This window comes from Arachis hypogaea, chromosome 10, assembly GCF_003086295.3.
Source record: "Arachis hypogaea cultivar Tifrunner chromosome 10, arahy.Tifrunner.gnm2.J5K5, whole genome shotgun sequence".
Taxonomy (NCBI): domain Eukaryota; kingdom Viridiplantae; phylum Streptophyta; class Magnoliopsida; order Fabales; family Fabaceae; genus Arachis; species Arachis hypogaea.
The window spans coordinates 61,364,924-61,377,501 of NC_092045.1; the positions used below are offsets into that span (position 1 = coordinate 61,364,924).

A 12,578-nucleotide genomic window follows, 5' to 3' on the forward strand; every position below is an offset into this window, starting at 1 on the left:
TAGGCATGGCCGAATGGCCAGCCTCCCAATGATCTAAGAACTAAAATGTCCAAAGATGATCTAGAGATCTAAAGTGATCAAAAGATTTCTAATACAATAGTCAAAGGTCCTACTTATAGAAAATTAGTAGCCTAAGGTGTACAGAAATGAGTAAATGACATAAAAATCCTCTTCCGGGCCCACTTGGTGTGTGCTTGGGCTGAGCAATGAAGCATTTTTCGTGCAGAGACTCTTCTTGGAGTTAAACGCCAGCTTTAGTGCCAGTTTGGGCGTTTAACTCCCATTTGGGTGCCAGTTCCAGCGTTTAACGCTGGGATTTCTTGAGGTGACTTTGAACGCCAGTTTGGGCCATCAAATCTTGGGCAAAGTATGGACTATCACATATTGCTGGAAAGCCCAGGATGTCTACTTTCCAACGCCGTTAAGAGTGCGCCAATTGGGCTTCTGTAGCTCCAGAAAATTCACTTCGAGTGCAGGGAGGTCAGAATCCAACAGCATCTGCAGTCCTTTTTGGTCTCAGAATCAGATTTTTGCTCAGGTCCCTCAATTTCAGCCAGAAAATACCTGAAATCACAGAAAAACACACAAACTCATAGTAAAGTCCAGAAAAGTGAATTTTAACTAAAAACTAATAAAAATATACTAAAAACTAACTAGATCATCCTAAAAACATACTAAAAACAATGCCAAAAAGTGTATAAATTATCCGCTCATCACAACACCAAACTTAAATTGTTGCTTGTCCCCAAGCAACTGAAAATCAAATAAGATAAAAAGAAGAGAATATGCAATGAATTCCAAAAACATCTATGAAGATCAGTATTAATTAGATGAGCGGGGCTTTTAGCTTTTTGCCTCTGAATAGTTTTGGCATCTCACTCTATCCTTTGAAATTCAGAATGGTTGGCTTCTTTAGGAACTTAGAATCCAGATAGTGTTAATGATTCTCCTAGTAGAGTATGATGATTCTTGAACATAGCTATTTATTGAGTCTTGGCTGTGGCCCAAAGCACTCTGTCTTCCAGTATTACCACCGGATACATACATGCCACAGACACATAATTGGGTGAACCTTTTCAGATTGTGACTCAGCTTTGCTAAAGTCCCCAATTAGAGGTGTCCAGGGTTCTTAAGCACACTCTTATTTGCCTTGGATCACAACTCTTATTATTATTTTTTTTTTCGATTTTTTTTTCGGTTTTTTTTTTCATTGCTTTTTCTTGCTTCAAGAATCATTTTAATGATTTTTCAAATCCTCAGTAACATGTCTCCTTTTTCATCATTCTTTCAAGAGCCAACATTCATGAACCACAAATTCAAAAGACATATGCACTGTTTAATCATACATTCAGAGAACAAAAATATTGCCACTAAATCAAAACAATTAAACTGTTATAAAATTCAAAATTCATGCAATTCTTCCTTTTTCAATTAAGCACATTTTTATTCAAGAAAGGTGATGGATTCATAGGACATTCATAACTTTAAGGCATAGACACTAAGACACTAATGATCACAAGACACAAACATGGATAAACATAAGCATAAAAAAATTCGAAAAAACAGAAGAATAAAGAACAAGGAAATCAAGGAACAGGTCCACCTTAATGATGGCAGCTCTTTCTTGCTCTTGAAGATCCTATGGAGTGCTTGAGCTCCTCAATGTCTCTTCCTTGTCTTTGTTGCTCCTCCCTCATGATTCTTTGATCCTCTCTAATCTCATGAAGGATGATGGAGTGTTCTTGATGCTCCACCCTTAGTTGTCCCATGTTGGAACTCAATTCTCCTAGGGAGGTGTTCAATTGCTCCAATAGTTTTGTGGAGGAAAGTGCATCCCTTGAGGAATCTCAGGGATCTCATGATGAGTGGGATCTCTTGTGTGCTCCATCCTCTTCTTAGTGATGGGCTTGTCCTCATCAATGGGGGTGTCTCCCTCTATGTCAACTCCAACTGAATAACAGAGGTGACAAATGAGATGAGGAAAGGCTAACCTTGCCAAGGTAGAGGACTTATCCGCCACCTTATAGAGTTCTTGGGCTATAACCTCATGAACTTCTATTTCTTCTCCAATCATGATGCTATGGATCATGATAGCCCGGTCTATGGTAACTTCGGACCGGTTGCTAGTGGGAATGATTGAGCGTTGTATGAACTCTAACCATCCTCTAGCCACGGGTTTGAGGTCATGCCTTCTTAATTGAACCGGCTTTCCTCTTGAATCTTGCTTCCATTGGGCGCCCTCTTCACATATGACTGTGAGGACTTGGTCCAACCTTTGATCAAAGTTGACCCTTCTAGTGTAAGGATGTTCATCTCCTTGAATCATAGGCAAGTTGAACGCCACCCTCACACTTTCCGGACTAAAATCCAAGTATTTCCCCCGAACCATATAATTCTTTGGATTTGGGTTCACACTTTGGTCATGGTTCTTGGTGATCCATGCATTGGCATAGAACTCTTGAACCATCAAGATTCCGACTTGTTGAATGGGGTTGGTAAGAACTTCCCAACCTCTTCTTTGAATCTCATGTCGGATCTCCGGATATTCACCCTTCTTGAGTGAAAAAGGGACCTCGGGGATCACCTTCTTCAAGGCCACAACTTCATAGAAGTGGTCTTGATGCACCCTTGAGATGAATCTATCCATCTCCCATGACTCGGAGGTGGAAGCTTTTGCCTTCCCTTTCCTCTTTCTAGAGGTTTCTCCGGCCTTGGATGCCATAATGGTTATGGAAAAACTAAAAGCAATGCTTTTACCACACCAAACTTAAAATGTTTGCTCGTCCTCGAGCAAAAGAAGAAAGAAGAGAGTAGAAGAAGAAGAAATGAGGAAGAGGGAGATGGTGGTGTGTTCGGCCAAAGAGGGGGAGAAGTGGTGTTTAGGTTGTGTGAAAATGAAGGGTTGAAGAAGGGTATATATAGGAGAGAGGGGGGTAATGGTTCGGCTATTATGGGTGGGTTTGGGAGGGAAAGTGGTTTGAATTTGAAGGGTGAGGTTGGTGGGGATTTATGAAGGATGGATGTGAGTGGTGAAGAGAAAGATGGGATTTGATAGGTGAGGGGTTTTTGGGGAAGAGGTGTTGAGGTGATTGGTGAATGGGGGAAGAAGAGAGAGAGTGGTGGTGGGGTCCTGTGGGGTCCACAGATCCTGTGGTGTCAAGGAAAAGTCATCCCTGCACCAAATGGCATCAAAATTCACGTTTTGAGCCAATTCTGGCATTAAACGCCGGGCTGGTGCCCATTCCTGGCGTTTAACGCCAGGTTCTTGCCCTTTCCTGGCGTTTAACGCCAGTCTGGTGCCCCTTTCTGGCGTTAAACGCCCAGAATGGTGCCAGACTGGGCGTTAAACGCCCAACTGCTAGGCTTACTGGCGTTTAAACGCCAGCAGCATCTTCCTCCAGGGTGTGCTGTTTTTCTTCCTGTTTTTCATTCTGTTTTTGCTTTTTTTCATTGTTTTTGTGACTTCTTATGATCATCAACCTACAAAAAAAGATAAAATAATAAAGAAAATAGTTAATTATAAAACATTGGGTTGCCTCCCAACAAGCGCTTCTTTAATGTCAGTAGCTTGACAGAGGACTCTCATGGAGCCTCAGAAATGCTCAGAACCGTGTTGGAACCTCCCAACACCAAACTTAGAGTTTGAATGTTGGGGTTCAACACCAAACTTAGAGTTTGGTTGTGGCCTCCCAACACCAAACTTAGAGTTTGACTGCGGGGGCTCTGTTTGGCTCTGTTTTGAGAGAAGCTCTTCATGCTTCCTCTCCATGATGACAGAGGGATATCCTTGGGCCTTAAACACCCAGGATTCTTCATTCACTTGAATGATCAACTCTCCTCTATCAACATCAATCACAGCCTTTGCTATGGCTAGGAAGGGTCTGCCAAGGATGATGGATTCATCCATGCACTTCCCAGTCTCTAGGACTATGAAATCAGTAGGGATGTAATGGTCTTCAACTTTGACCAGAACATCCTCTACAAGTCCATAGGCTTGTTTTCTTGAGTTGTCTGCCATCTCTAGTGAGATTTTTGCAGCTTGCACCTCAAAGATCCCTAATTTCTCCATTACAGAGAGGGGCATGAGGTTTACACTTGACCCTAAGTCACACAAAGCCTTCTTGAAGGTCATGGTGCCTATGGTACAAGGTATAGAAAACTTCCCAGGATCCTGCCTCTTTTGAGGCAGTTTCTGCCTAGACAAGTCATCCAATTCTTTGGTGAGCAAAGGGGGTTCATCCTCCCAAGTCTCATTTCCAAATAACTTGTCATTCAGCTTCATGATTGCTCCAAGGTATTTAGCAACTTGCTCCTCAGTGACATACTCATCCTCTTCAGAGGAAGACTACTCATCAGAGCTCATGAATGGCAGACGTAAGTCCAATGGAATCTCTATGGTCTCATCTTGAGCCTCAGATTCCCATGGTTCCTCATTGGGGAACTCATTGGAGGCCAGTGGACGCCCAGTGAGGCCTTCCTCAGTGGCGTTCACTGCCTCTTCTCCCTCCCAGGATTCAGCCAAGTTGATGGCTTTGCACTCTCCTTTTGGATTTTCTTCTGTATTGCTTGGGAGAGTACTTGGAGGGAGTTCAGTAATTTTCTTGCTCAGCTGACCCACTTGTCCTTCCAAGTTTCTAATGGAAGACCTAGTTTCAGTCATGAAACTTTGAGTGGTTTTGATTAGATCAGAGACCATGGTTGCTAAGTCAGAGGTATTCTGCTTAGAGCTCTCTGTCTGTTGCTGAGAAGATGATGGAAAAGGCTTGCTATTGCTAAACCTGTTCCTTCCACCATTATTGTTATTGAAACCTTGTTGAGGTCTCTGTTGATCCTTCCATGAAAGATTTGGATGATTCCTCCATGAAGGATTGTAGGTGTTTCCATAGGGTTCTCCCATGTAATTCACCTCTTCTATTGAAGGGTTCTCAGGATCATAAGCTTCTTCCTCAGATGAAGCTTCCTTAGTACTGCTTGGTGCATTTTGCATTCCAGACAGACTTTGAGAAATCAAATTGACTTGTTGAGTCAATATTTTGTTCTGAGCCAATATGGCATTCAGAGTGTCAATCTCAAGAACTCCTTTCTTCTGACTAGTCCCATTGTTCACATGACTTCTTTCAGAAGTGTACATGAATTGGTTATTTGCAACCATTTCAATCAGTTCTTGAGCTTCAGTAGGCGTCTTCTTCAGATGAAGAGATCCTCCAGAAGAGCTATCCAAAGACATCTTGGACAATTCAGAGAGACCATCATAGAAAATACCTATGATGCTCCATTCAGAAAGCATATCAGTGGGACACTTTCTGATCAATTGTTTGTATCTTTCCCAAGCTTCATAGAGGGATTCTCCTTCCTTCTGTCTGAAGGTTTGGACTTCCACTCTAAGCTTACTCAATTTTTGAGGTGGAAAGAACATTGCCAAAAAGGCATTGGCTAGCTTTTCCCAAGAGTCCAGGCTTTCTTTAGGTTGAGAATCCAACCATGTTCTAGCTCTGTCTCTTACAGCAAAGGGGAATAGCATCAGTCTATAGACCTCAGGGTCTACCCCATTAGTCTTGACTGTGTCACAGATTTGCAAGAATTCAGCTAAGAACTGATGAGGATCTTCCAATGGAAGTCCATGGAACTTGCAATTCTGTTGCATTAGAGAAACTAATTGAGGCTTAAGCTCAAAGTTGTTTGCTCCAATGGCAGGGATAGAGATGCTTCTCCCATAGAAGTCGGGAGTAGGTGCAGTGAAGTCACCCAGCACCTTCCTTGCATTGTTGGCATTGTTGTTGTTTTCGGCTGCCATGAGTTCTTCTTCCTTGAAGAATTCGTTCAGGTTCTCTAAAGAGAGTTGTGCTTTGGCTTCTCTTAGCTTTCTCTTCAAGGTCCTTTCAGGTTCAGGATCAGCCTCAACAAGAATGCCTTTGTCTTTGCTCCTGCTCATAAGAAAGAGAAGGAAAGAAGAAAATGTGGAATCCTCTATGTCACAGTATAGAGATTCCTTAAGGTGTCAGAGGAAAAGAAGAGTAGAAGACAGAATTGGAAAATTCGAACTTAACAGAGAAGATAGAGTTCAAATTTTGCCTTAAGGGATAGTGTTGGTCCATAAATAGAAGGATGTGAGAAGGAGGGAAGTAATTTTCGAAAATTAAGTGAAAAATTTTGAAAACATTTTTGAAAAACATTACTTAATTTTCGAAAATGAAAATGGAAAAGAAATCAAGTGATTTTTGAAAAAGATTTTGAAATTAGAAGTCAGAAAGATTTGATTGAAAACTATTTTGAAAAAGATGTGGTTAAGAAGATATAATTGATAAAAAAAATGTGATTGAGAAAATATAATTTGAAAAACATTTTAAAAAGATTTGATTTGAAAATTAAAAACTTGACTAACAAGAAAAGATATGATTCAAACATTAAACCTTTCTCAACAGAAAAGGCAACATACTTGAAATGTTGAATCAAATCATTGATTGATAGTAAGTATCTTTAAAAATGGAAAGAAATTGGTTTTGAAAAAGATTTGATTGGAAAATTGATTTGAAAAAGATTTGATTTTGAAAAGATTTTGAAAACTTAGAAAAAATTTGATTTGAAAACAAAATCTTCCCCTCTAGCCATCCTGGCGTTAAACGCCCAGAATGGTATCCATTCTGGCGTTTAACGCCCAAAATGCTACCCTTTTGGGCGTTAAACGCCTAACCAGGTACCCTGGCTGGCGTTTAAACGCCAGTCTGTCCTTCTTCACTGGGCGTTTTGAACGCCCAGCTTTTTCTGTGCAATTCCTCTGCTGTATGTTCTGAATCTTCAATTCTCTGTATTATTGACTTGAAAAGACACAATTTAAAAATATTTTTGGATTTTTAATAATAAGGACAAACCAAAATGCAACAAGAATCAAATAACAATGCATGCAAGACACCAAACTTAGCAGTTTGTATACTACTGACACTAACAAAATGAAAATGCATATGAGACACACAAAACAATCAAGTCAAATTGAATTCAAAGATCAGAGCAAGTAAATCATCAAGAACATCTTGAAGATCACTTAGACATATGAATGCATGCAATTGACACCAAACTTATGATGAGACACTAGACTCAAACAAGAAATATTTTTGGATTTTATGATTTTTTTGAATTTTTTTTGTGTTTTTCGAAAATTAAGTGGAAAAAGTATCAAAATTCTTAATGAGAATTCCAGGAATCAGTGCAATGCTAGTCTAAGACTCCGGTCCAGGAATTAGACATGGCTTTACAGCCAGCCAAGCTTTCAAAGAAAGCTTCGGTCCAAAACACTAGACATGGCCAGAGGCCAGCCAAGCCTTAGCAGATCACTGCTCCAAAAGCAAGATTGATAAAAAATCAACAAGCTCTTGTGGTGATAAGTTGAAACCTCGGTCCAATGAGATTAGACATGGCTTCTCAGCTAGCCAGATTTCAACAAATCATCATGAAACTCTAGAATTCATCTTCAAGAATTTCGAAAAAAATAAATACCTAATCTAAGCAACAAGATGAACCGTCAGTTGTCCAAACTTAAACAATCCCTGGCAATAACGCCAAAAACTTGGTGTTATTGCCGGATCTTGGCACTGATGTTACCAAAAGCTTGCTCAAAACTTGAACAATCCCCGGCAACGGCGCCAAAAACTTGGTGCGCGAAATTGTGAACAATACTTTTTCACAACTCTCATAATCCCCGGTAATGGCTCCAAAAACGTGGTAGCTCAATACCATGGCATTACACAACTTCGCACAACTAACCAGCAAGTGCACTGGGTCGTCCAAGTAATAAACCTTACGCGAGTAAGGGTCGATCCCACGGAGATTGTTAGTATTGAAGCAAGCTATGGTCATCTTGTAAATCTTAGTCAGGCAAACCCAAATGATAATGGTGATGAACGAAAATAACAAAAAGGTAAAGATAGAGATACTTATGTAATTCATTGGTAGGAACTTCAGATAAGCGCATGAAGATGCCTTCCCTTCCGTCTCTCTGCTTTCCTACTGTCTTCATCCAATCCTTCTTACTCCTTTCCATGGCAAGCTTAAGCAAGGGTTTCACCGTTGTCAGTGGCTACCTCCCATCCTCTCAGTGAAAGCGATTGCATATGCTCTGTCACAGCATAGCGGAATTCATCTGTCGGTTCTCAATCAGGCCGGAATAGAATCCAGTGATTCTTTTGCGTCTGTCACTAACGCCCCGCCCTCAGGAGTTTGAAGCACGTCACAGTCATTCAGTCATTGAATCCTACTCAGAATACCACAGACAAGGTTAGACCTTCCGGATTCTCTTGAATGCCGCCATCAGTTCTCGCCTATACCACGAAGACTCTGATCTCACGAATGGTTGGCTCGTTTGTCAGGCGAGCACTCGGTTGTCAGGCGATCAACCATGCATCGTGCAATCAGGAATCCAAGAGATATTCACTATGGCCTTAGTTGCTTGTAGAACAAGAGTGGTTGTCAGTCACTTTGTTCATGGGTGAGAATGGTGATGAGTGTCAATCATCACCTTCATCAAATTGAAGAACAAGTGATATCTTGGATAAAGAACAAGCGGAATTGAATGGAAGAACAATAGTAATTGCATTAATACTCGAGGTACAGCAGAGCTCCACACCTTAATCTATGGTGTGTAGAAACTCCACCGTTGAAAATACATAAGCATAAGGTCTAGGCATGGCCGAATGGCCAGCCTCCCAATGATCTAAGAACTAAAATGTCCAAAGATGATCTAGAGATCTAAAGTGATCAAAAGATTTCTAATACAATAGTCAAAGGTCCTACTTATAGAAAACTAGTAGCCTAAGGTGTACAGAAATGAGTAAATGACATAAAAATCCTCTTCCGGGCCCACTTGGTGTGTGCTTGGGCTGAGCAATGAAGCATTTTTCGTGCAGAGACTCTTCTTGGAGTTAAACGCCAGCTTTAGTGCCAGTTTGGGCGTTTAACTCCCATTTGGGTGCCAGTTCCAGCGTTTAACGCTGGGATTTCTTGAGGTGACTTTGAACGCCGGTTTGGGCCATCAAATCTTGGGCAAAGTATGGACTATCATATATTGCTGGAAAGCCCGGGATGTCTACTTTCCAACGCCGTTGAGAGCGCGCCAATTGGGCTTCTGTAGCTCCAGAAAATTCACTTCGAGTGCAGGGAGGTCAGAATCCAACAGCATCTGCAGTCCTTTTTGGTCTCAGAATCAGATTTTTGCTCAGGTCCCTCAATTTCAGCCAGAAAATACCTTAAATCACAGAAAAACACACAAACTCATAGTAAAGTCCAGAAAAGTGAATTTTAACTAAAAACTAATAAAAATATACTAAAAACTAACTAGATCATCCTAAAAACATACTAAAAACAATGCCAAAAAGTGTATAAATTATCCGCTCATCAATTATCAAGGTTGGGCCATTCGCCTTCCCACTGACTTTGTAGTGTTGGAAATGGAGGAGCACAAGAGTGCAACCCTCATTCTAGGAAGACCTTTCCTAGCAACTGGACGAACTCTCATTGATGTACAAAAAGGGGAAGTAACCTTAAGAGTCAATGAGGATGAGTTCAAGTTGAATGCTGTAAAAGCTATGCAGCATCCAGACACACCAAATGACTGCATGGGCGCTGACATTATTGACTCTCTGGTAGAAGAGATCAATATGGCTGAAATCCTAGAATCAGAGCTTGAGGACATCTTCAAAGATGCTCAACCTGCTCAAGAAGAATTAGAGGAGGCAAAGGAATTTTCGAAAATTCCTCAGGAGGAGGATAAGCCTCCCAAGCCTGAACTCAAACCACTACCACCATCCCTGAAATATGCATTTCTGGGAAAGGGTGACACTTTTCCAGTGATTATAAGCTCTGCTTTAAATACACAGGAAGAGGAAGCACTGATTCAAGTGCTAAGGACACACAAGACAGCTCTTGGGTGGTCCATAAGTGATCTTAAGGGCATTAGTCCAGCTAGATGCATGCACAAGATCCTATTGGAGGATAATGCCAAACCAGTGGTCCAACCACAGAGGAGGCTAAATCCTGCCATGAAGGAGGTGGTGCAGAAAGAGGTCACTAAATTACTAGAGGCTGGGATTATTTATCCTATTTCTGATAGCCCCTGGGTGAGCCCTGTCCAAGTTGTTCCCAAAAAGGGAGGCATGACAGTGGTTCATAATGAAAAAAATGAACTGGTCCCTACAAGGACAGTCACAGGGTGGCGCATGTGTATTGACTACAGAAGGCTCAATACAGCCACCAGAAAGGATCATTTTCCTTTACCATTCATAGACCAAATGCTAGAAAGACTAGCTGGCCATGATTATTACTGCTTTTTGGATGGCTATTCAGGCTACAACCAAATTGCAGTAGACCCTCAGGACCAAGAGAAAACAGCATTCACTTGCCCTTCTGGCGTGTTTGCCTATAGGAGGATGCCTTTTGGTCTGTGCAATGCACCTGCAACCTTTCAGAGGTGCATGCTCTCTATCTTCTCAGATATGGTAGAGAAATTTTTGGAAGTCTTCATGGATGACTTCTCAGTATATGGAGACTCATTCAGCTCCTGTCTTAATCACCTAGCCCTTGTCCTGAAAAGATGCCAAGAGACTAACCTGGTTTTAAACTGGGAGAAATGTCACTTTATGGTGACTGAAGGGATTGTCCTTGGGCACAAAATTTCAAGCAGAGGGATAGAGGTGGATAAGGCAAAGGTAGAGGTAATTGAAAAATTACCACCACCTACCAATGTTAAGGCAATCAGAAGTTTTCTGGGGCATGTAGGATTCTACAGAAGGTTTATAAAGGATTTTTCGAAAATTGTAAAACCTCTGAGTAACCTGTTAGCTGCAGACACACCATTTGTGTTTGACACACAGTGTCTGCAAGCATTTGAGACCCTGAAAGCTAAGCTGGTCACAGCACCAGTCATCTCTGCACCAGATTGGACATTGCCATTTGAACTAATCTGTGATGCCAGTGACCATGCCATTGGTGCAGTGTTGGGACAGAGGCATAACAAGCTTCTGCACGTCATTTACTATGCCAGCCGTGTTCTAAATGACGCACAGAAGAACTACACAACCACAGAAAAAGAGTTACTTGCAGTGGTCTATGCCATTGACAAGTTTAGATCCTATCTAGTGGGGTCCAAAGTGGTTGTGTACACTGACCATGCTGCTCTTAAATACTTACTCACAAAGCAGGATTCAAAACCCAGGCTTATAAGATGGGTATTGCTTCTGCAAGAGTTTGATATAGAAATAAGAGACAGAAAAGGGACAGAGAACCAAGTAGCTGATCATCTGTCCCGAATAGAACCAGTAGCTGGGGCGTCCCTCCCTTCTACTGAGATCTCTGAGGCTTTCCCAGATGAGCAACTCTTTGCCATTCAGGAAGCTCCATGGTTTGCAGATATTGCAAATTTTAAAGCTGTGAGGTTCATACCCAAAGAGTACAGCTACGTGCAGAGAAAGAAATTAATTTCAGATGCCAAGTACTACCTGTGGGATGAACCATATCTCTTTAAGAGATGTGCTGACGGAGTGATCCGCAGATGTGTACCCAGAGAAGAAGCACAAAGGATCCTATGGCACTGCCATGGATCACAGTATGGAGGACATTTTGGAAGTGAGCGAACAGCCACTAAAGTCCTCCAATGTGGCTTCTACTGGCCTACTCTCTATAAAGATTCCCGAGAGTTTGTGCGTAACTGTGACAGTTGCCAAAGAGCTGGTAACCTGCCTCATGGATATGCCATGCCTCAACAAGGGATATTAGAGATAGAACTGTTTGATGTATGGGGAATTGACTTCATGGGGCCATTCCCACCATCATACTCAAACACTTACATTCTGGTGGCAGTGGACTATGTATCTAAGTGGGTAGAAGCAATTGCTAAACCCACTAATGATACCAAAACCGTACTAAAATTCCTCCAGAAAAACATTTTCAGCAGGTTTGGCGTTCCCAGAGTGCTAATCAGTGACGGGGGCACTCATTTCTGCAATAAACAGCTACACCTTGCTATGGTTAGATATGGAATTAGCCACAAAGTGGCAACTCCGTATCATCCACAGACAAATGGGCAAGCTGAAGTCTCTAACAGAGAACTAAAGAGAATCCTGGAACGAACTGTGATAGCCCGAAGAAAAGATTGGGCAAAGAGCTTGGATGATGCTCTGTGGGCATACAGAACAGCATTCAAGACTCCTATAGGAACTTCTCCATACCAACTGGTGTATGGGAAGGCCTGTCATTTGCCTGTGGAACTGGAACATAAAGCCTACTGGGCAACCAGATTCCTAAACATGGATGCACAGTTAGCTGGTGAAAAAAGATTGCTCCAGCTAAATGAGCTAGAGGAGTTCAGACTCAATGCCTTTGAAAATGCAAAAATTTATAAGGAAAAGGCAAAGAAATGGCATGACAAGAAGTTGTCAACCAGAGTCTTTGAGCCAAGACAAAAAGTTCTGCTCTTCAACTCTAGGCTCAGACTGTTTCCAGGAAAATTCAAATCCCGGTGGAGGGGTCCGTATGTGATTACAGGAGTGTCACCATATGGATATGTTGAGCTTCAGGATATTGATTCTGACAAG

At 41.7% G+C, this 12,578-nt stretch overlaps 1 non-coding gene across 1 annotated transcript; it reads left to right on the forward strand.

Annotated features, from left to right (window-relative positions):
- The first annotated feature begins 5,281 nt into the window (after nucleotides 1-5,281).
- Nucleotides 5,282-5,389, forward strand: LOC112718979 (small nucleolar RNA R71). The gene has a single exon (XR_003161304.1). It is a non-coding gene; the product is annotated as a small nucleolar RNA R71 (small nucleolar RNA).
- The last annotated feature ends 7,189 nt before the right edge of the window (nucleotides 5,390-12,578 follow it).